Source organism: Gadus chalcogrammus, chromosome 1 (assembly GCF_026213295.1).
Source record: "Gadus chalcogrammus isolate NIFS_2021 chromosome 1, NIFS_Gcha_1.0, whole genome shotgun sequence".
NCBI classification, from domain to species: Eukaryota; Metazoa; Chordata; class Actinopteri; order Gadiformes; family Gadidae; genus Gadus; species Gadus chalcogrammus.
In genome coordinates, this window is record NC_079412.1 from 684,001 (window position 1) to 703,733 (window position 19,733).

Sequence of the window (19,733 nt, forward strand, 5' to 3'; positions counted from 1 at the left end):
TTTTGGACACTCGGGTAAAGAGAGGGGCGGAACTGTCAACCGACCACCATCTGGTTGTGAGTTGGATCAGGGAATGGGGGAAATTTCCGGATAGACCTGGTAAGCCCAAACGCGTAGTGCGGGTGAACTGGGAACGTCTGGAGGAGGCCCCCGTCCTAGGTATCTTCAACTCACACCTCCGGCGGAGTTTTTCTAGCATTCCTGTGGAGGTTGGGGACATTGAGCCGGAGTGGGCTGTGTTCAAAGCCTCCATTGCTGAAGCTGCGGTGGCTAGCTGTGGCCTCAGGGTCTTAGGCTCCTCAAGGGGCGGTAACCCTCGGACACCGTGGTGGACACCGGTGGTCAGGGAAGCCGTCCGATTGAAGAAGGAGGCCTTCCGGGATATGATATCCTGGAGGACTCCTGACTCGGTTGCAGGGTACCGACAGGCCCGAAGGGCTGCAGCTGCTGCCGTGTCGGAGGCTAAGCAGCGGGTGTGGGAGAAGTTCGGAGAGGCCATGGAGAAGGACTTTCGGTCGGCACCAAAGTGTTTCTGGAAGACTATCCGGCACCTCAGGAGGGGGAAACGGGGAACCGTCCAAGCTGTGTACAGTAAGGAGGGGACTCTGTTGACCTCAACTGAGGAGGTCGTCGGACGTTGGAAGGAACACTTTGAGGAACTCCTGAACCCGAATAACACGCCCTCTATGTTGGAGGCAGAGCTCGAGGTTGATGGTGTTTCGTCGTCAATTTCCCTGGTGGAGGTCACTGAGGTAGTCAAACATCTCCGCAGTGGCAAAGCCCCAGGGATTGATGAGATCCAGCCAGAAATGCTAAAGGCTCTGGGTGTTGAGGGGCTGTCATGGTTGACACGCCTATTCAACATCGCGTGGGAGTCGGGTACAGTGCCAAAGGAGTGGCAAACCGGGGTGGTGGTTCCCCTGTTCAAAAAGGGGGACCAGAGAGTGTGTGCCAATTACCGGGGTATCACACTTCTCAGCCTCCCTGGTAAAGTCTACTCCAAGGTACTGGAAAGGAGGGTTCGGCCGGTCGTCGAACCTCAGATTGAAGAGGAACAATGCGGTTTTCGCCCCAGACGTGGAACTACGGACCAGCTCTTCACTCTCGCAAGGATCCTGGAGGGGGCCTGGGAGTATGCCCATCCGGTCTACATGTGTTTTGTGGATCTGGAGAAGGCGTATGACCGGGTCCCCCAGGAGAAACTGTGGGAGGTGCTGCGGGAGTATGGGGTAAAGGGGTCTATCCTCAGGGCCATCCAATCCCTGTACTCCCAAAGCGAGAGCTGTGTTCGCGTCCTCGGCAGCCAGTCAGTTTCGTTCTCGGTGGGTGCTGGGCTCCGCCAGGGCTGCGCCTTGTCACCAATCCTGTTTGTGATATACATGGACAGGATATCGAGGCGTAGTCGTGGTGGGGAGGGGTTGCAGTTCGGTGGTCTGAGGATCTCGTCACTGCTTTTTGCGGATGATGTGGTCCTCATGGGATCATCGGCCTGTGACCTTCAGCACTCACTGGATCGGCTGGCGGCCGAGTGTGAAGCGGCTGGGATGAGGATCAGCACCGCTAAATCTGAGGCCATGACTCTTAGCAGGAAACCGATGGATTGCTTACTCCGGGTAGGAAATGAGTCCTTAGCCCAAGTGAAGGAGTTCAAGTACCTCGGGGTCTTGTTCGCGAGTGAGGGTACTATGGAACGTGAGATTGGCCGGAGAATCGGAGCAGCGGGGGCGGTATTGCGTTCGCTTTACCGCACCGTTGTGACGAAAAGAGAGCTGAGCCGCAAGGCAAAGCTCTCGATCTACCGGTCGATCTTCGTTCCTATCCTCACCTATGGTCATGAGGGCTGGGTGATGACCGAAAGGACGAGATCGCGGGTACAAGTGGCCGAGATGAGTTTTCTCAGAAGGGTGGTTGGCGTCTCCCTTAGGGATAGGGTGAGAAGCTCAGCCATCCGTGAGGAACTCGGATTAGAGCCGCTGCTCCTTTACTTAGAAAGGAGTCAGCTGAGGTGGTTCGGGCATCTGGTAAGGATGCCCACTGGGCGCCTTCCTTGGGAGGTGTTTCAGGCACGTCCAGTGGGGAGGAGACCTCGGGGAAGACCCAGGACTAGGTGGAGAGATTATATCTCAACACTGGCCTGGGAACGCCTCGGGATCCCCCCGTCAGAGTTGGTCAATGTGGCCCGGGAAAGGGAAGTCTGGGGCCCCCTGCTTGAGCTGCTCCCCCCGCGACCCGACCCCGGATAAGCGGAAGAAAATGAGATGAACCGATACATGAAAGTTTGCTTAACGATACAAGAGGGGAAATCGGTTATTGACTGGCAGTACGGTATCATACATTTCTTAGAGAAGTAGTCTGCGTACAGATAGCAGAACTGGCCAACGCTTGTCGGCAGGCCTGAATCTTCGTCGTGACGCAACAATGTTTTTCTCTTCGGTGGCTGTCAACACTTAATGCATAAACGTACCGTACTCATATCAATGTGATGACCGGCACTAGCTTTTGAGCGCACACTAGCTTTTGAGCGCACAAGCGCACACTAGCGCACACTAGCTTTTGAGCGCACAAGCACACAAAAGCGTGCGCTTTTGAAATCGCACGCACTGATTAACCTGTATCGTTGACGACAACACAGTTTCAATTCTCTCACTTGTTTCGAACAATAGCATTCGGCAACATCTTTGGTAGGTTAAGCATTGCGTGACCTCATTTGATCAATATAGCACTCACCTGACTTTTCTAGGGCAATCAAATGGAGATGCCGGAGATTGAACCCGGGGCCTCATACATGCAAAGCATACGCACTACCACTGAGCTACATCCCCTTACTGCTAGAGTATGTACATTTTAAACCGGCTTCGGAACACACCAAGGGTTTTCTCGTACATGGCATTCAGCACTTGGACCTGACAACACTAGTCTTCAGATCTATCAGACCTTGAAATATTTACATTTTATGTTTGGAGAACATGTTGTCAAAAAACATCGAATGCTAAGAGCCTGTCCAGATAATACCAGGTTTTAAATATGTCACCTTCTACATGCTTAGATTAACATATTTGCACTGATTTCATGCAGTCTCACCGTAACATGTGTATGTGTTGGCTGACCAAGGGAATGAAAATTCGTGATCAGAAATAACCGTTGTCGGCAGGATTCGAACCTGCGCGGGGAGACCCCAATGGATTTCTAGTCCATCGCCTTAACCACTCGGCCACGACAACACACTTGTATAGTTCCAATTCTCTGGCTTTTTGGAACAGGAAGAGTCTGGAACACTTAGGGTAGGTTAAGCCTTGCTTGATCTAATTTTGAAATAATCTTCAAATTGACTGAAGCTAGCTTTGATCACATCTTGGAGACGGCAGGCATTGAACCTCAGGCCTTCTACATGAGAAGCATACGCTTTGCCGTTGAGAGAAGTCCCCTGTGTTACTTCAATTGTACATCTGTAAAACCGATTCCTGAAGCTTTGCTTAACGATAGAAGGGACAAATAGGTCATTAGTTGGCACTAGGGTATCATACATTTTATAGAGAATTTAGCTTGCCTGCCGCTGTTTTCATTGATGGAAAGTCTATTGCATTGATGGATTGCAAGCTTACAACCACAAGCAAGATTGCCAGTTAGGACAATTCCGTTTTTTTTAACTGCAAGAAACACTTTTATCACATCTACACCAGATGATGCTGTTGCAATATGTGTAGGTACTGCTGGGAGTTGAACCCAGGGTCACCTGTTTACAAGACAGGCGCTTTCACCAGCTAAGCCACAGCACCCCTATGGTAATGTTTACTTGAGACACCAATGAAAAAGGTCTCATGTAGCGTGACCCGATCATGTGTTAAGCTATCAGAACTGGCGGCTAAAGGAATTCCAATTGAGTAGGTTACTTACATTATACAACTTACTGATGTGATTAGAACACTGCCTCTTCTGTGAACTAGACAGTCACTATGACAGTCCAAGCCACAGCACCCCTCTCAGTTCAGGAGTAATGCTTCAGCAATTGATTGGGAAGACAACGAAAGAGGTCTGCAGTACCATGACATATTTCTGTTGATCCTTTAAACAGCCCCTTAAACATACACTGATTAACCTGTACCGTTGACGGCAGGATTCGAACCTGCGCGGGGAGACCCCAATGGATTTCTAGTCCATCACCGTAACCACACAGTATCGACGTTTCAATTCTCTATCTTGTTCAAACATTAGCATTCTGCAACATTTTTGGTATGTAAAGCATTGCGTGACCTCATTTTGTTTAAAAATTCATCACACAGTAACATTCAGCAATGTTTCGTGATCGGATCATTTTTGACTTCTACCTTATAAAAGGGATTCATTCATAATTCACCCGTCACCTTCACTACAATTTGGAGATGCCGGGGATTGAACCCGGGACCTCATACATGCGAAGCATGCGCTCTACCACTGAGCTACATCCCCATTATGTAATAAATAGTACATCTCTACTGTCAATACCTGAAGCTATGCTTAATGATACAGCCAATCAATAGGTTGACTTGCACTAGACCATCCTAAGAGATGAAGATATTTGGCCTGCCTGCTAAAAGCAGAGGTGGAAAACTGGTGTGGCAGATTTCAATCATGGAGCGGGGTATCCAATGGATTTCTAGTGCATCAGCTTAACCGCTTGGCCAGGACAATGGTGCTTATCGACCTCAAGTCTATCAGTTGTTCGAACAGTAACAGACTGCAACGCTTGAGGCTGTGTGATCAAATTGTGAAATAGTCCTACACCCTTGACCACAGCTTGCTTTGATCACATCTTAGTGATCGGACCTCAGCACTCCTACATGAGAAGCTTTACAGATGAGCCGAAAACAGATTACTTCAATTGTACATGTGGCAACCGATACATGAAAGTTTGCTTAACGATACAAGAGGGGAAATCGGTTATTGACTGGCAGTACGGTATCATACATTTCTTAGAGAAGTAGTCTGCGTACAGATAGCAGAACTGGCCAACGCTTGTCGGCAGGCCTGAATCTTCGTCGTGACGCAACAATGTTTTTCTCTTCGGTGGCTGTCAACACTTAATGCATAAACGTACCGTACTCATATCAATGTGTTGACCGGCACTAGCTTTTGAACGCACACTAGCTTTTGAGCGCACAAGCGCACACTAGCGCACACTAGCTTTTGAGCGCACAAGCACACAAAAGCGTGCGCTTTTGAAATCGCACGCTCTGATTAACCTGCATCGTTGACGACAACACAGTTTCAATTCTCTCACTTGTTTCGAACAATAGCATTCGGCAACATCTTTGGTAGGTTAAGCATTGCGTGACCTCATTTGATCAATATAGCACTCACCTGACTTTTCTAGGGCAATCAAATGGCGATGCCGGTGATTGAACCCGGGGCCTCATACATGCAAAGCATACGCACTACCACTGAGCTACATCCCCTTACTGCTAGAGTATGTACATTTTAAACCGGCTTCGGAACACACCAAGGGTTTTCTCGTACATGGCATTCAGCACTTGGACCTGACAACACTAGTCTTCAGATCTATCAGACCTTGAAATATTTACATTTTATGTTTGGAGAACATGTTGTCAAAAAACATCGAATGCTAAGAGCCTGTCCAGATAATACCAGGTTTTAAATATGTCACCTTCTACATGCTTAGATTAACATATTTGCACTGATTTCATGCAGTCTCACCGTAATATGTGTTGGCTGACCAAGGGAATGAAAATTCGTAATCAGAAAGAACCGTTGTCGGCAGGATTCGAACCTGCGCGGGGAGACCCCAATGGATTTCTAGTCCATCGCCTTAACCACTCGGCCACGACAACACACTTGTATAGATCCAATTCTCTGGCTTTTTGGAACAGGAAGAGTCTGGAACACTTAGGGTAGGTTAAGCCTTGCTTGATCTAATTTTGAAATAATCTTCAAATTGACTGAAGCTAGCTTTGATCACATCTTGGAGACGGCAGGCATTGAACCTCAGGCCTTCTACATGAGAAGCATACGCTTTGCCGTTGAGAGAAGTCCCCTGTGTTACTTCAATTGTACATCTGTAAAACCGATTCCTGAAGCTTTGCTTAACGATAGAAGGGACAAATAGGTCATTAGTTGGCACTAGGGTATCATACATTTTATAGAGAATTTAGCTTGCCTGCCGCTGTTTTCATTGATGGAAAGTCTATTGCATTGATGGATTGCAAGCTTACAACCACAAGCAAGATTGCCAGTTAGGACAATTCCGTTTTTTTTAACTGCAAGAAACACTTTTATCACATCTACACCAGTTGATGCTGTTGCAAAAAGTGTAGGTACTGCTGGGAGTTGAACCCAGGGTCTCCTGTTTACAAGACAGGCGCTTTCACCAGCTATTTCTAGTCCATCACCTTAACCACACAGTTTCGACGTTTCAATTCTCTATCTTGTTCAAACATTAGCATTCTGCAACATTTTTGGTATGTAAAGCATTGCGTGACCTAATTTTGTTTAAAAATTCATCACACAGTAACATTCAGCAATGTTTCGTGATCGGATCATTTTTGACTTCTACCTTATAAAAGGGATTCATTTATAATTCACCCGTCACCTTCACTACAATTTGGAGATGCCGGGGACTGAACCCGGGACCTCATACATGCGAAGCATGCGCTCTACCACTGAGCTACATCCCCATAATGTAATAAATAGTACATCTCTACTGTCAATACCTGAAGCTATGCTTAATGATACAGCCAATCAATAGGTTGACTTGCACTAGACCATCCTAAGAGATGAAGATATTTGGCCTGCCTGCTAAAAGCAGAGGTGGAAAACTGGTGTGGCAGATTTCAATCATGGAGCGGGGTATCCAATGGATTTCTAGTGCATCAGCTTAACCGCTTGGCCAGGACAATGGTGCTTATCGACCTCAAGTCTATCAGTTGTTCGAACAGTAACAGACTGCAACGCTTGAGGCTGTGTGATCAAATTGTGAAATAGTCCTACACCCTTGACCACAGCTTGCTTTGATCACATCTTAGTGATCGGACCTCAGCACTCCTACACGAGAAGCTTTACAGATGAGCCGAAAACAGATTACTTCAATTGTACATGTGGCAACCGATACATGAAAGTTTGCTTAACGATACAAGAGGGGAAATCGGTTATTGACTGGCAGTACGGTATCATACATTTCTTAGAGAAGTAGTCTGCGTACAGATAGCAGAACTGGCCAACGCTTGTCGGCAGGCCTGAATCTTCGTCGTGACGCAACAATGTTTTTCTCTTCGGTGGCTGTCAACACTTAATGCATAAACGTACCGTACTCATATCAATGTGTTGACCGGCACTAGCTTTTGAGCGCACACTAGCTTTTGAGCGCACAAGCGCACAAAAGCGTGCGCTTTTGAAATCGCACGCACTGATTAACCTGTATCGTTGACGACAACACAGTTTCAATTCTCTCACTTGTTTCGAACAAAAGCATTCGGCAACATCTTTGGTAGGTTAAGCATTGCGTGACCTCATTTGATCAATATAGCACTCACCTGACTTTTCTAGGGCAATCAAATGGAGATGCCGGGGATTGAACCCGGGGCCTCATACATGCAAAGCATGCGCTCTACCACTGAGCTACATCCCCTTACTGCTAGAGTATGTACATTTTAAACCGGCTTCGGAACACACCAAGGGTTTTCTCGTACATGGCATTCAGCACTTGGACCTGACAACACTAGTCTTCAGATCTATCAGACCTTGAAATATTTACATTTTATGTTTGGAGAACATGTTGTCAAAAAACATCGAATGCTAAGAGCCTGTCCAGATAATACCAGGTTTTAAATATGTCACCTTCTACATGCTTAGATTAACATATTTGCACTGATTTCATGCAGTCTCACCGTAATATGTGTTGGCTGACCAAGGGAATGAAAATTCGTAATCAGAAAGAACCGTTGTCGGCAGGATTCGAACCTGCGCGGGGAGACCCCAATGGATTTCTAGTCCATCGCCTTAACCACTCGGCCACGACAACACACTTGTATAGATCCAAGTCTCTGGCTTTTTGGAACAGGAAGAGTCTGGAACACTTAGGGTAGGTTAAGCCTTGCTTGATCTAATTTTGAAATAATCTTCAAATTGACTGAAGCTAGCTTTGATCACATCTTGGAGACGGCAGGCATTGAACCTCAGGCCTTCTACATGAGAAGCATACGCTTTGCCGTTGAGAGAAGTCCCCTGTGTTACTTCAATTGTACATCTGTAAAACCGATTCCTGAAGCTTTGCTTAACGATAGAAGGGACAAATAGGTCATTAGTTGGCACTAGGGTATCATACATTTTATAGAGAATTTAGCTTGCCTGCCGCTGTTTTCATTGATGGAAAGTCTATTGCATTGATGGATTGCAAGCTTACAACCACAAGCAAGATTGCCAGTTAGGACAATTCCGTTTTTTTTAACTGCAAGAAACACTTTTATCACATCTACACCAGTTGATGCTGTTGCAAAAAGTGTAGGTACTGCTGGGAGTTGAACCCAGGGTCTCCTGTTTACAAGACAGGCGCTTTCACCAGCTATTTCTAGTCCATCACCTTAACCACACAGTTTCGACGTTTCAATTCTCTATCTTGTTCAAACATTAGCATTCTGCAACATTTTTGGTATGTAAAGCATTGCGTGACCTAATTTTGTTTAAAAATTCATCACACAGTAACATTCAGCAATGTTTCGTGATCGGATCATTTTTGACTTCTACCTTATAAAAGGGATTCATTTATAATTCACCCGTCACCTTCACTACAATTTGGAGATGCCGGGGATTGAACCCGGGACCGCATACATGCGAAGCATGCGCTCTACCACTGAGCTACATCCCCTTAATGTATTAAATAGTACATCTCTACTGTCAATACCTGAAGCTTTGCTTAATGATACAGCCAATCAATAGGTTGACTTGCACTAGACCATCCTAAGAGATGAAGATATTTGGCCTGCCTGCTAAAAGCAGAGGTGGAAAACTGGTGTGGCAGATTTCAATCATGGAGCGGGGTATCCAATGGATTTCTAGTGCATCAGCTTAACCGCTTGGCCAGGACAATGGTGCTTATCGACCTCAAGTCTATCAGTTGTTCGAACAGTAACAGACTGCAACGCTTGAGGCTGTGTGATCAAATTGTGAAATAGTCCTACACCCTTGACCACAGCTTGCTTTGATCACATCTTAGTGATCGGACCTCAGCACTCCTACACGAGAAGCTTTACAGATGAGCCGAAAACAGATTACTTCAATTGTACATGTGGCAACCGATACATGAAAGTTTGCTTAACGATACAAGAGGGGAAATCGGTTATTGACTGGCAGTACGGTATCATACATTTCTTAGAGAAGTAGTCTGCGTACAGATAGCAGAACTGGCCAACGCTTGTCGGCAGGCCTGAATCTTCGTCGTGACGCAACAATGTTTTTCTCTTCGGTGGCTGTCAACACTTAATGCATAAACGTACCGTACTCATATCAATGTGTTGACCGGCACTAGCTTTTGAGCGCACACTAGCTGTTGAGCGCACAAGCGCACAATAGCGTGCGCTTTTGAAATCGCACGCACTGATTAACCTGTATCGTTGACGACAACACAGTTTCAATTCTCTCACTTGTTTCGAACAAAAGCATTCGGCAACATCTTTGGTAGGTTAAGCATTGCGTGACCTCATTTGATCAATATAGCACTCACCTGACTTTTCTAGGGCAATCAAATGGAGATGCCGGGGATTGAACCCGGGGCCTCATACATGCAAAGCATGCGCTCTACCACTGAGCTACATCCCCTTACTGCTAGAGTATGTACATTTTAAACCGGATTCGGAACACACCAAGGGTTTGTTCCGTGTGCCATGTATAGATCCTCGTACATGGCATTCAGCACTTGGACCTGACAACACTAGTCTTCAGATCTATCAGACCTTGAAATATTTACATTTTATGTTTGGAGAACATGTTGTCAAAAAACATCGAATGCTAAGAGCCTGTCCAGATAATGCCAGGTTTTAAATATGTCACCTTCTACATGCTTAGATTAACATATTTGCACTGATTTCATGCAGTCTCACCGTAATATGTGTTGGCTGACCAAGGGAATGAAAATTCGTAATCAGAAAGAACCGTTGTCGGCAGGATTCGAACCTGCGCGGGGAGACCCCAATGGATTTCTAGTCCATCGCCTTAACCACTCGGCCACGACAACACGCTTGTATCGATCCAATTCTCTGGCTTTTTGGAACAGGAAGAGTCTGGAACACTTAGGGTAGGTTAAGCCTTGCTTGATCTAATTTTGAAATAATCTTCAAATTGACTGAAGCTAGCTTTGATCACATCTTGGAGACGGCAGGCATTGAACCTCAGGCCTTCTACATGAGAAGCATACGCTTTGCCGTTGAGAGAAGTCCCCTGTGTTACTTCAATTGTACATCTGTAAAACCGATTCCTGAAGCTTTGCTTAACGATAGAAGGGACAAATAGGTCATTAGTTGGCACTAGGGTATCATACATTTTATAGAGAATTTAGCTTGCCTGCCGCTGTTTTCATTGATGGAAAGTCTATTGCATTGATGGATTGCAAGCTTACAACCACAAGCAAGATTGCCAGTTAGGACAATTCCGTTTTTTTTAACTGCAAGAAACACTTTTATCACATCTACACCAGATGATGCTGTTGCAAAAAGTGTAGGTACTGCTGGGAGTTGAAACCAGGGTCTCCTGTTTACAAGACAGGCGCTTTCACCAGCTAAGCCACAGCACCCCTATGGTAATGTTTACTTGAGACACCAATGAAAAAGGTCTCATGTAGCGTGACCCGATCATGTGTTAAGCTATCAGAACTGGCGGCTAAAGGAATTCCAATTGAGTAGGTTACTTACATTATACAACTTACTGATGTGATTAGAACACTGCCTCTTCTGTGAACTAGACAGTCACTATGACAGTCCAAGCCACAGCACCCCTCTCAGTTCAGGAGTAATGCTTCAGCAATTGATTGGGAAGACAACGAAAGAGGTCTGCAGTACCATGACATATTTCTGTTGATCCTTTAAACAGCCCCTTAAACATACACTGATTAACCTGTACCGTTGACGGCAGGATTCGAACCTGCGCGGGGAGACCCCATTGGATTTCTAGTCCATCACCGTAACCACACAGTATCGACGTTTCAAATTCTCTATCTTGTTCAAACATTAGCATTCTGCAACATTTTTGGTATGTAAAGCATTGCGTGACCTCATTTTGTTTAAAAATTCATCACACAGTAACATTCAGCAATGTTTCGTGATCGGATCATTTTTGACTTCTACCTTATAAAAGGGATTCATTCATAATTCACCCGTCACCTTCACTACAATTTGGAGATGCCGGGGATTGAACCCGGGACCTCATACATGCGAAGCATGCGCTCTACCACTGAGCTACATCCCATTATGTAATAAATAGTACATCTCTACTGTCAATACCTGAAGCTATGCTTAATGATACAGCCAATCAATAGGTTGACTTGCACTAGACCATCCTAAGAGATGAAGATATTTGGCCTGCCTGCTAAAAGCAGAGGTGGAAAACTGGTGTGGCAGATTTCAATCATGGAGCGGGGTATCCAATGGATTTCTAGTGCATCAGCTTAACCGCTTGGCCAGGACAATGGTGCTTATCGACCTCAAGTCTATCAGTTGTTCGAACAGTAACAGACTGCAACGCTTGAGGCTGTGTGATCAAATTGTGAAATAGTCCTACACCCTTGACCACAGCTTGCTTTGATCACATCTTAGTGATCGGACCTCAGCACTCCTACATGAGAAGCTTTACAGATGAGCCGAAAACAGATTACTTCAATTGTACATGTGGCAACCGATACATGAAAGTTTGCTTAACGATACAAGAGGGGAAATCGGTTATTGACTGGCAGTACGGTATCATACATTTCTTAGAGAAGTAGTCTGCGTACAGATAGCAGAACTGGCCAACGCTTGTCGGCAGGCCTGAATCTTCGTCGTGACGCAACAATGTTTTTCTCTTCGGTGGCTGTCAACACTTAATGCATAAACGTACCGTACTCATATCAATGTGTTGACCGGCACTAGCTTTTGAGCGCACACTAGCTTTTGAGCGCACAAGCGCACACTAGCGCACACTAGCTTTTGAGCGCACAAGCACACAAAAGCGTGCGCTTTTGAAATCGCACGCACTGATTAACCTGTATCGTTGACGACAACACAGTTTCAATTCTCTCACTTGTTTCGAACAATAGCATTCGGCAACATCTTTGGTAGGTTAAGCATTGCGTGACCTCATTTGATCAATATAGCACTCACCTGACTTTTCTAGGGCAATCAAATGGCGATGCCGGTGATTGAACCCGGGGCCTCATACATGCAAAGCATACACACTACCACTGAGCTACATCCCCATACTGCTAGAGTATGTACATTTTAAACCGGCTTCAGCACTTGGGATTCAGCACTTGGACCTGACAACACTAGTCTTCAGATCTATCAGACCTTGAAATATTTACATTTTATGTTTGGAGAACATGTTGTCAAAAACATCGAATGCTAAGAGCCTGTCCAGATAATACCAGGTTTTAAATATGTCACCTTCTACATGCTTAGATTAACATATTTGCACTGATTTCATGCAGTCTCACCGTAACATGTGTATGTGTTGGCTGACCAAGGGAATGAAAATTCGTGATCAGAAATAACCGTTGTCGGCAGGATTCGAACCTGCGCGGGGAGACCCCAATGGATTTCTAGTCCATCGCCTTAACCACTCGGCCACGACAACACACTTGTATAGTTCCAATTCTCTGGCTTTTTGGAACAGGAAGAGTCTGGAACACTTAGGGTAGGTTAAGCCTTGCTTGATCTAATTTTGAAATAATCTTCAAATTGACTGAAGCTAGCTTTGATCACATCTTGGAGACGGCAGGCATTGAACCTCAGGCCTTCTACATGAGAAGCATACGCTTTGCCGTTGAGAGAAGTCCCCTGTGTTACTTCAATTGTACATCTGTAAAACCGATTCCTGAAGCTTTGCTTAACGATAGAAGGGACAAATAGGTCATTAGTTGGCACTAGGGTATCATACATTTTATAGAGAATTTAGCTTGCCTGCCGCTGTTTTCATTGATGGAAAGTCTATTGCATTGATGGATTGCAAGCTTACAACCACAAGCAAGATTGCCAGTTAGGACAATTCCGTTTTTTTTAACTGCAAGAAACACTTTTATCACATCTACACCAGATGATGCTGTTGCAAAAAGTGTAGGTACTGCTGGGAGTTGAAACCAGGGTCTCCTGTTTACAAGACAGGCGCTTTCACCAGCTAAGCCACAGCACCCCTATGGTAATGTTTACTTGAGACACCAATGAAAAAGGTCTCATGTAGCGTGACCCGATCATGTGTTAAGCTATCAGAACTGGCGGCTAAAGGAATTCCAATTGAGTAGGTTACTTACATTATACAACTTACTGATGTGATTAGAACACTGCCTCTTCTGTGAACTAGACAGTCACTATGACAGTCCAAGCCACAGCACCCCTCTCAGTTCAGGAGTAATGCTTCAGCAATTGATTGGGAAGACAACGAAAGAGGTCTGCAGTACCATGACATATTTCTGTTGATCCTTTAAACAGCCCCTTAAACATACACTGATTAACCTGTACCGTTGACGGCAGGATTCGAACCTGCGCGGGGAGACCCCATTGGATTTCTAGTCCATCACCGTAACCACACAGTATCGACGTTTCAATCTCTATCTTGTTCAAACATTAGCATTCTGCAACATTTTTGGTATGTAAAGCATTGCGTGACCTCATTTTGTTTAAAAATTCATCACACAGTAACATTCAGCAATGTTTCGTGATCGGATCATTTTTGACTTCTACCTTATAAAAGGGATTCATTTATAATTCACCCGTCACCTTCACTACAAATTGGAGATGCCGGGGATTGAACCCGGGACCTCATACATGCGAAGCATGCGCTCTACCACTGAGCTACATCCCCATTATGTAATAAATAGTACATCTCTACTGTCAATACCTGAAGCTATGCTTAATGATACAGCCAATCAATAGGTTGACTTGCACTAGACCATCCTAAGAGATGAAGATATTTGGCCTGCCTGCTAAAAGCAGAGGTGGAAAACTGGTGTGGCAGATTTCAATCATGGAGCGGGGTATCCAATGGATTTCTAGTGCATCAGCTTAACCGCTTGGCCAGGACAATGGTGCTTATCGACCTCAAGTCTATCAGTTGTTCGAACAGTAACAGACTGCAACGCTTGAGGCTGTGTGATCAAATTGTGAAATAGTCCTACACCCTTGACCACAGCTTGCTTTGATCACATCTTAGTGATCGGACCTCAGCACTCCTACATGAGAAGCTTTACAGATGAGCCGAAAACAGATTACTTCAATTGTACATGTGGCAACCGATACATGAAAGTTTGCTTAACGATACAAGAGGGGAAATCGGTTATTGACTGGCAGTACGGTATCATACATTTCTTAGAGAAGTAGTCTGCGTACAGATAGCAGAACTGGCCAACGCTTGTCGGCAGGCCTGAATCTTCGTCGTGACGCAACAATGTTTTTCTCTTCGGTGGCTGTCAACACTTAATGCATAAACGTACCGTACTCATATCAATGTGTTGACCGGCACTAGCTTTTGAGCGCACACTAGCTTTTGAGCGCACAAGCGCACACTAGCGCACACTAGCTTTTGAGCGCACAAGCACACAAAAGCGTGCGCTTTTGAAATCGCACGCACTGATTAACCTGTATCGTTGACGACAACACAGTTTCAATTCTCTCACTTGTTTCGAACAATAGCATTCGGCAACATCTTTGGTAGGTTAAGCATTGCGTGACCTCATTTGATCAATATAGCACTCACCTGACTTTTCTAGGGCAATCAAATGGCGATGCCGGTGATTGAACCCGGGGCCTCATACATGCAAAGCATACACACTACCACTGAGCTACATCCCCATACTGCTAGAGTATGTACATTTTAAACCGGCTTCAGCACTTGGGATTCAGCACTTGGACCTGACAACACTAGTCTTCAGATCTATCAGACCTTGAAATATTTACATTTTATGTTTGGAGAACATGTTGTCAAAAAACATCGAATGCTAAGAGCCTGTCCAGATAATACCAGGTTTTAAATATGTCACCTTCTACATGCTTAGATTAACATATTTGCACTGATTTCATGCAGTCTCACCGTAATATGTGTATGTGTTGGCTGACCAAGGGAATGAAAATTCGTAATCAGAAAGAACCGTTGTCGGCAGGATTCGAACCTGCGCGGGGAGACCCCAATGGATTTCTAGTCCATCGCCTTAACCACTCGGCCACGACAACACACTTGTATAGACCCAATTCTCTGGCATTTTGGAACAGGAAGAGTCTGGAACACTTGGGGTAGGTTAAGCCTTGCTTGATCTAATTTTGAAATAATCTTCAAATTGACTGAAGCTAGCTTTGATCACATCTTGGAGACGGCAGGCATTGAACCTCAGGCCTTCTACATGAGAAGCATACGCTTTGCCGTTGAGAGAAGTCCCCTGTGTTACTTCAATTGTACATCTGTAAAACCGATTCCTGAAGCTTTGCTTAACGATAGAAGGGACAAATAGGTCATTAGTTGGCACTAGGGTATCATACATTTTATAGAGAATTTAGCTTGCCTGCCGCTGTTTTCATTGATGGAAAGTCTATTGCATTGATGGATTGCAAGCTTACAACCACAAGCAAGATTGCCAGTTAGGACAATTCCGTTTTTTTTAACTGCAAGAAACACTTTTATCACATCTACACCAGATGATGCTGTTGCAAAAAGTGTAGGTACTGCTGGGAGTTGAACCCAGGGTCTCCTGTTTACAAGACAGGCGCTTTCACCAGCTATTTCTAGTCCATCACCTTAACCACACAGTTTCGACGTTTCAATTCTCTATCTTGTTCAAACATTAGCATTCTGCAACATTTTTGGTATGTAAAGCATTGCGTGACCTAATTTTGTTTAAAAATTCATCACACAGTAACATTCAGCAATGTTTCGTGATCGGATCATTTTTGACTTCTACCTTATAAAAGGGATTCATTTATAATTCACCCGTCACCTTCACTACAATTTGGAGATGCCGGGGATTGAACCCGGGACCGCATACATGCGAAGCATGCGCTCTACCACTGAGCTACATCCCCTTAATGTATTAAATAGTACATCTCTACTGTCAATACCTGAAGCTTTGCTTAATGATACAGCCAATCAATAGGTTGACTTGCACTAGACCATCCTAAGAGATGAAGATATTTGGCCTGCCTGCTAAAAGCAGAGGTGGAAAACTGGTGTGGCAGATTTCAATCATGGAGCGGGGTATCCAATGGATTTCTAGTGCATCAGCTTAACCGCTTGGCCAGGACAATGGTGCTTATCGACCTCAATTCTATCAGTTGTTCGAACAGTAACAGACTGCAACGCTTGAGGCTGTGTGATCAAATTGTGAAATAGTCCTACACCCTTGACCACAGCTTGCTTTGATCACATCTTAGTGATCGGACCTCAGCACTCCTACACGAGAAGCTTTACAGATGAGCCGAAAACAGATTACTTCAATTGTACATGTGGCAACCGATACATGAAAGTTTGCTTAACGATACAAGAGGGGAAATCGGTTATTGCATTCGGCAACATCTTTGGTAGGTTAAGCATTGCGTGACCTCATTTGATCAATATAGCACTCACCTGACTTTTCTAGGGCAATCAAATGGAGATGCCGGGGATTGAACCCGGGGCCTCATACATGCAAAGCATGCGCTCTACCACTGAGCTACATCCCCTTACTGCTAGAGTATGTACATTTTAAACCGGATTCGGAACACACCAAGGGTTTGTTCCGTGTGCCATGTATAGATCCTCGTACATGGCATTCAGCACTTGGACCTGACAACACTAGTCTTCAGATCTATCAGACCTTGAAATATTTACATTTTATGTTTGGAGAACATGTTGTCAAAAAACATCGAATGCTAAGAGCCTGTCCAGATAATGCCAGGTTTTAAATATGTCACCTTCTACATGCTTAGATTAACATATTTGCACTGATTTCATGCAGTCTCACCGTAATATGTGTATGTGTTGGCTGACCAAGGGAATGAAAATTCGTAATCAGAAAGAACCGTTGTCGGCAGGATTCGAACCTGCGCTGGGAGACCCCAATGGATTTCTAGTCCATCGCCTTAACCACTCGGCCACGACAACACACTTGTATAGACCCAATTCTCTGGCATTTTGGAACAGGAAGAGTCTGGAACACTTAGGGTAGGTTAAGCCTTGCTTGATCTAATTTTGAAATAATCTTCAAATTGACTGAAGCTAGCTTTGATCACATCTTGGAGACGGCAGGCATTGAACCTCAGGCCTTCTACATGAGAAGCATACGCTTTGCCGTTGAGAGAAGTCCCCTGTGTTACTTCAATTGTACATCTGTAAAACCGATTCCTGAAGCTTTGCTTAACGATAGAAGGGACAAATAGGTCATTAGTTGGCACTAGGGTATCATACATTTTATAGAGAATTTAGCTTGCCTGCCGCTGTTTTCATTGATGGAAAGTCTATTGCATTGATGGATTGCAAGCTTACAACCACAAGCAAGATTGCCAGTTAGGACAATTCCGTTTTTTTTAACTGCAAGAAACACTTTTATCACATCTACACCAGATGATGCTGTTGCAAAAAGTCTAGGTACTGCTGGGAGTTGAACCCAGGGTCTCCTGTTTACAAGACAGGCGCTTTCACCAGCTATTTCTAGTCCATCACCTTAACCACACAGTTTCGACGTTTCAATTCTCTATCTTGTTCAAACATTAGCATTCTGCAACATTTTTGGTATGTAAAGCATTGCGTGACCTAATTTTGTTTAAAAATTCATCACACAGTAACATTCAGCAATGTTTCGTGATCGGATCATTTTTGACTTCTACCTTATAAAAGGGATTCATTTATAATTCACCCGTCACCTTCACTACAATTTGGAGATGCCGGAGATTGAACCCGGGACCGCATACATGCGAAGCATGCGCTCTACCACTGAGCTACATGCCCTTAATGTATTAAATTGTACATCTCTACTGTCAATACCTGAAGCTTTGCTTAATGATACAGCCAATCAATAGGTTGACTTGCACTAGACCATCCTAAGAGATGAAGATATTTGGCCTGCCTGCTAAAAGCAGAGGTGGAAAACTGGTGTGGCAGATTTCAATCATGGAGCGGGGTATCCAATGGATTTCTAGTGCATCAGCTTAACCGCTTGGCCAGGACAATGGTGCTTATCGACCTCAAGTCTATCAGTTGTTCGAACAGTAACAGACTGCAACGCTTGAGGCTGTGTGATCAAATTGTGAAATAGTCCTACACCCTTGACCACAGCTTGCTTTGATCACATCTTAGTGATCGGACCTCAGCACTCCTACACGAGAAGCTTTACAGATGAGCCGAAAACAGATTACTTCAATTGTACATGTGGCAACCGATACATGAAAGTTTGCTTAACGATACAAGAGGGGAAATCGGTTATTGACTGGCAGTACGGTATCATACATTTCTTAGAGAAGTAGTCTGCGTACAGATAGCAGAACTGGCCAACGCTTGTCGGCAGGCCTGAATCTTCGTCGTGACGCAACAATGTTTTTCTCTTCGGTGGCTGTCAACACTTAATGCATAAACGTACCGTACTCATATCAATGTGTTGACCGGCACTAGCTTTTGAGCGCACACTAGCTTTTGAGCGCACAAGCGCACAAAAGCGTGCGCTTTTGAAATCGCACGCACTGATTAACCTGTATCGTTGACGACAACACAGTTTCAATTCTCTCACTTGTTTCGAACAAAAGCATTCGGCAACATCTTTGGTAGGTTAAGCATTGCGTGACCTCATTTGATCAATATAGCACTCACCTGACTTTTCTAGGGCAATCAAATGGAGATGCCGGGGATTGAACCCGGGGCCTCATACATGCAAAGCATGCGCTCTACCACTGAGCTACATCCCCTTACTGCTAGAGTATGTACATTTTAAACCGGATTCGGAACACACCAAGGGTTTGTTCCGTGTGCCATGTATAGATCCTCGTACATGGCATTCAGCACTTGGACCTGACAACACTAGTCTTCAGATCTATCAGACCTTGAAATATTTACATTTTATGTTTGGAGAACATGTTGTCAAAAAACATCGAATGCTAAGAGCCTGTCCAGATAATGCCAGGTTTTAAATATGTCACCTTCTACATGCTTAGATTAACATATTTGCACTGATTTCATGCAGTCTCACCGTAATATGTGTTGGCTGACCAAGGGAATGAAAATTCGTAATCAGAAAGAACCGTTGTCGGCAGGATTCGAACCTGCGCGGGGAGACCCCAATGGAATTCTAGTCCATCGCCTTAACCACTCGGCCACGACAACACACTTGTATAGATCCAATTCTCTGGCATTTTTGGAACAGGAAGAGTCTGGAACACTTAGGGTAGGTTAAGCCTTGCTTGATCTAATTTTGAAATAATCTTCAAATTGACTGAAGCTAGCTTTGATCACATCTTGGAGACGGCAGGCATTGAACCTCAGGCCTTCTACATGAGAAGCATACGCTTTGCCGTTGAGAGAAGTCCCCTGTGTTACTTCAATTGTACATCTGT

General features: G+C 44.7%; 22 non-coding genes across 22 annotated transcripts; all 22 read right to left on the bottom strand.

The window, feature by feature from the left end:
- Positions 1–2,750: 2,750 nt before the first annotated feature.
- trnaa-ugc (transfer RNA alanine (anticodon UGC)) lies at positions 2,751–2,822 on the bottom strand. The gene has a single exon. It is a non-coding gene; the product is annotated as a tRNA-Ala (tRNA).
- Positions 2,823–3,139: 317 nt separating this feature from the next.
- On the bottom strand, positions 3,140–3,221 carry trnas-aga (transfer RNA serine (anticodon AGA)). Its single transcript has one exon. It is a non-coding gene; the product is annotated as a tRNA-Ser (tRNA).
- Positions 3,222–3,702: 481 nt separating this feature from the next.
- trnat-ugu (transfer RNA threonine (anticodon UGU)) lies at positions 3,703–3,776 on the bottom strand. Its single transcript has one exon. It is a non-coding gene; the product is annotated as a tRNA-Thr (tRNA).
- A 598-nt stretch (positions 3,777–4,374) lies between these two features.
- On the bottom strand, positions 4,375–4,446 carry trnaa-cgc (transfer RNA alanine (anticodon CGC)). The gene has a single exon. It is a non-coding gene; the product is annotated as a tRNA-Ala (tRNA).
- A 1,297-nt stretch (positions 4,447–5,743) lies between these two features.
- trnas-aga (transfer RNA serine (anticodon AGA)) lies at positions 5,744–5,825 on the bottom strand. The gene has a single exon. It is a non-coding gene; the product is annotated as a tRNA-Ser (tRNA).
- A 771-nt stretch (positions 5,826–6,596) lies between these two features.
- Positions 6,597–6,668, bottom strand: trnaa-cgc (transfer RNA alanine (anticodon CGC)). The gene has a single exon. It is a non-coding gene; the product is annotated as a tRNA-Ala (tRNA).
- Positions 6,669–7,546: 878 nt separating this feature from the next.
- Positions 7,547–7,618, bottom strand: trnaa-ugc (transfer RNA alanine (anticodon UGC)). Its single transcript has one exon. It is a non-coding gene; the product is annotated as a tRNA-Ala (tRNA).
- Positions 7,619–7,929: 311 nt separating this feature from the next.
- trnas-aga (transfer RNA serine (anticodon AGA)) lies at positions 7,930–8,011 on the bottom strand. Its single transcript has one exon. It is a non-coding gene; the product is annotated as a tRNA-Ser (tRNA).
- A 771-nt stretch (positions 8,012–8,782) lies between these two features.
- trnaa-cgc (transfer RNA alanine (anticodon CGC)) lies at positions 8,783–8,854 on the bottom strand. The gene has a single exon. It is a non-coding gene; the product is annotated as a tRNA-Ala (tRNA).
- An 878-nt stretch (positions 8,855–9,732) lies between these two features.
- Positions 9,733–9,804, bottom strand: trnaa-ugc (transfer RNA alanine (anticodon UGC)). Its single transcript has one exon. It is a non-coding gene; the product is annotated as a tRNA-Ala (tRNA).
- Positions 9,805–10,137: 333 nt separating this feature from the next.
- trnas-aga (transfer RNA serine (anticodon AGA)) lies at positions 10,138–10,219 on the bottom strand. The gene has a single exon. It is a non-coding gene; the product is annotated as a tRNA-Ser (tRNA).
- Positions 10,220–10,700: 481 nt separating this feature from the next.
- Positions 10,701–10,774, bottom strand: trnat-ugu (transfer RNA threonine (anticodon UGU)). Its single transcript has one exon. It is a non-coding gene; the product is annotated as a tRNA-Thr (tRNA).
- A 1,951-nt stretch (positions 10,775–12,725) lies between these two features.
- Positions 12,726–12,807, bottom strand: trnas-aga (transfer RNA serine (anticodon AGA)). Its single transcript has one exon. It is a non-coding gene; the product is annotated as a tRNA-Ser (tRNA).
- A 481-nt stretch (positions 12,808–13,288) lies between these two features.
- Positions 13,289–13,362, bottom strand: trnat-ugu (transfer RNA threonine (anticodon UGU)). Its single transcript has one exon. It is a non-coding gene; the product is annotated as a tRNA-Thr (tRNA).
- A 597-nt stretch (positions 13,363–13,959) lies between these two features.
- trnaa-cgc (transfer RNA alanine (anticodon CGC)) lies at positions 13,960–14,031 on the bottom strand. The gene has a single exon. It is a non-coding gene; the product is annotated as a tRNA-Ala (tRNA).
- A 1,282-nt stretch (positions 14,032–15,313) lies between these two features.
- Positions 15,314–15,395, bottom strand: trnas-aga (transfer RNA serine (anticodon AGA)). Its single transcript has one exon. It is a non-coding gene; the product is annotated as a tRNA-Ser (tRNA).
- Positions 15,396–16,166: 771 nt separating this feature from the next.
- trnaa-cgc (transfer RNA alanine (anticodon CGC)) lies at positions 16,167–16,238 on the bottom strand. The gene has a single exon. It is a non-coding gene; the product is annotated as a tRNA-Ala (tRNA).
- A 564-nt stretch (positions 16,239–16,802) lies between these two features.
- trnaa-ugc (transfer RNA alanine (anticodon UGC)) lies at positions 16,803–16,874 on the bottom strand. The gene has a single exon. It is a non-coding gene; the product is annotated as a tRNA-Ala (tRNA).
- Positions 16,875–17,213: 339 nt separating this feature from the next.
- Positions 17,214–17,295, bottom strand: trnas-aga (transfer RNA serine (anticodon AGA)). Its single transcript has one exon. It is a non-coding gene; the product is annotated as a tRNA-Ser (tRNA).
- Positions 17,296–18,066: 771 nt separating this feature from the next.
- On the bottom strand, positions 18,067–18,138 carry trnaa-cgc (transfer RNA alanine (anticodon CGC)). Its single transcript has one exon. It is a non-coding gene; the product is annotated as a tRNA-Ala (tRNA).
- An 878-nt stretch (positions 18,139–19,016) lies between these two features.
- trnaa-ugc (transfer RNA alanine (anticodon UGC)) lies at positions 19,017–19,088 on the bottom strand. The gene has a single exon. It is a non-coding gene; the product is annotated as a tRNA-Ala (tRNA).
- Positions 19,089–19,421: 333 nt separating this feature from the next.
- trnas-aga (transfer RNA serine (anticodon AGA)) lies at positions 19,422–19,503 on the bottom strand. The gene has a single exon. It is a non-coding gene; the product is annotated as a tRNA-Ser (tRNA).
- Positions 19,504–19,733: the final 230 nt, after the last annotated feature.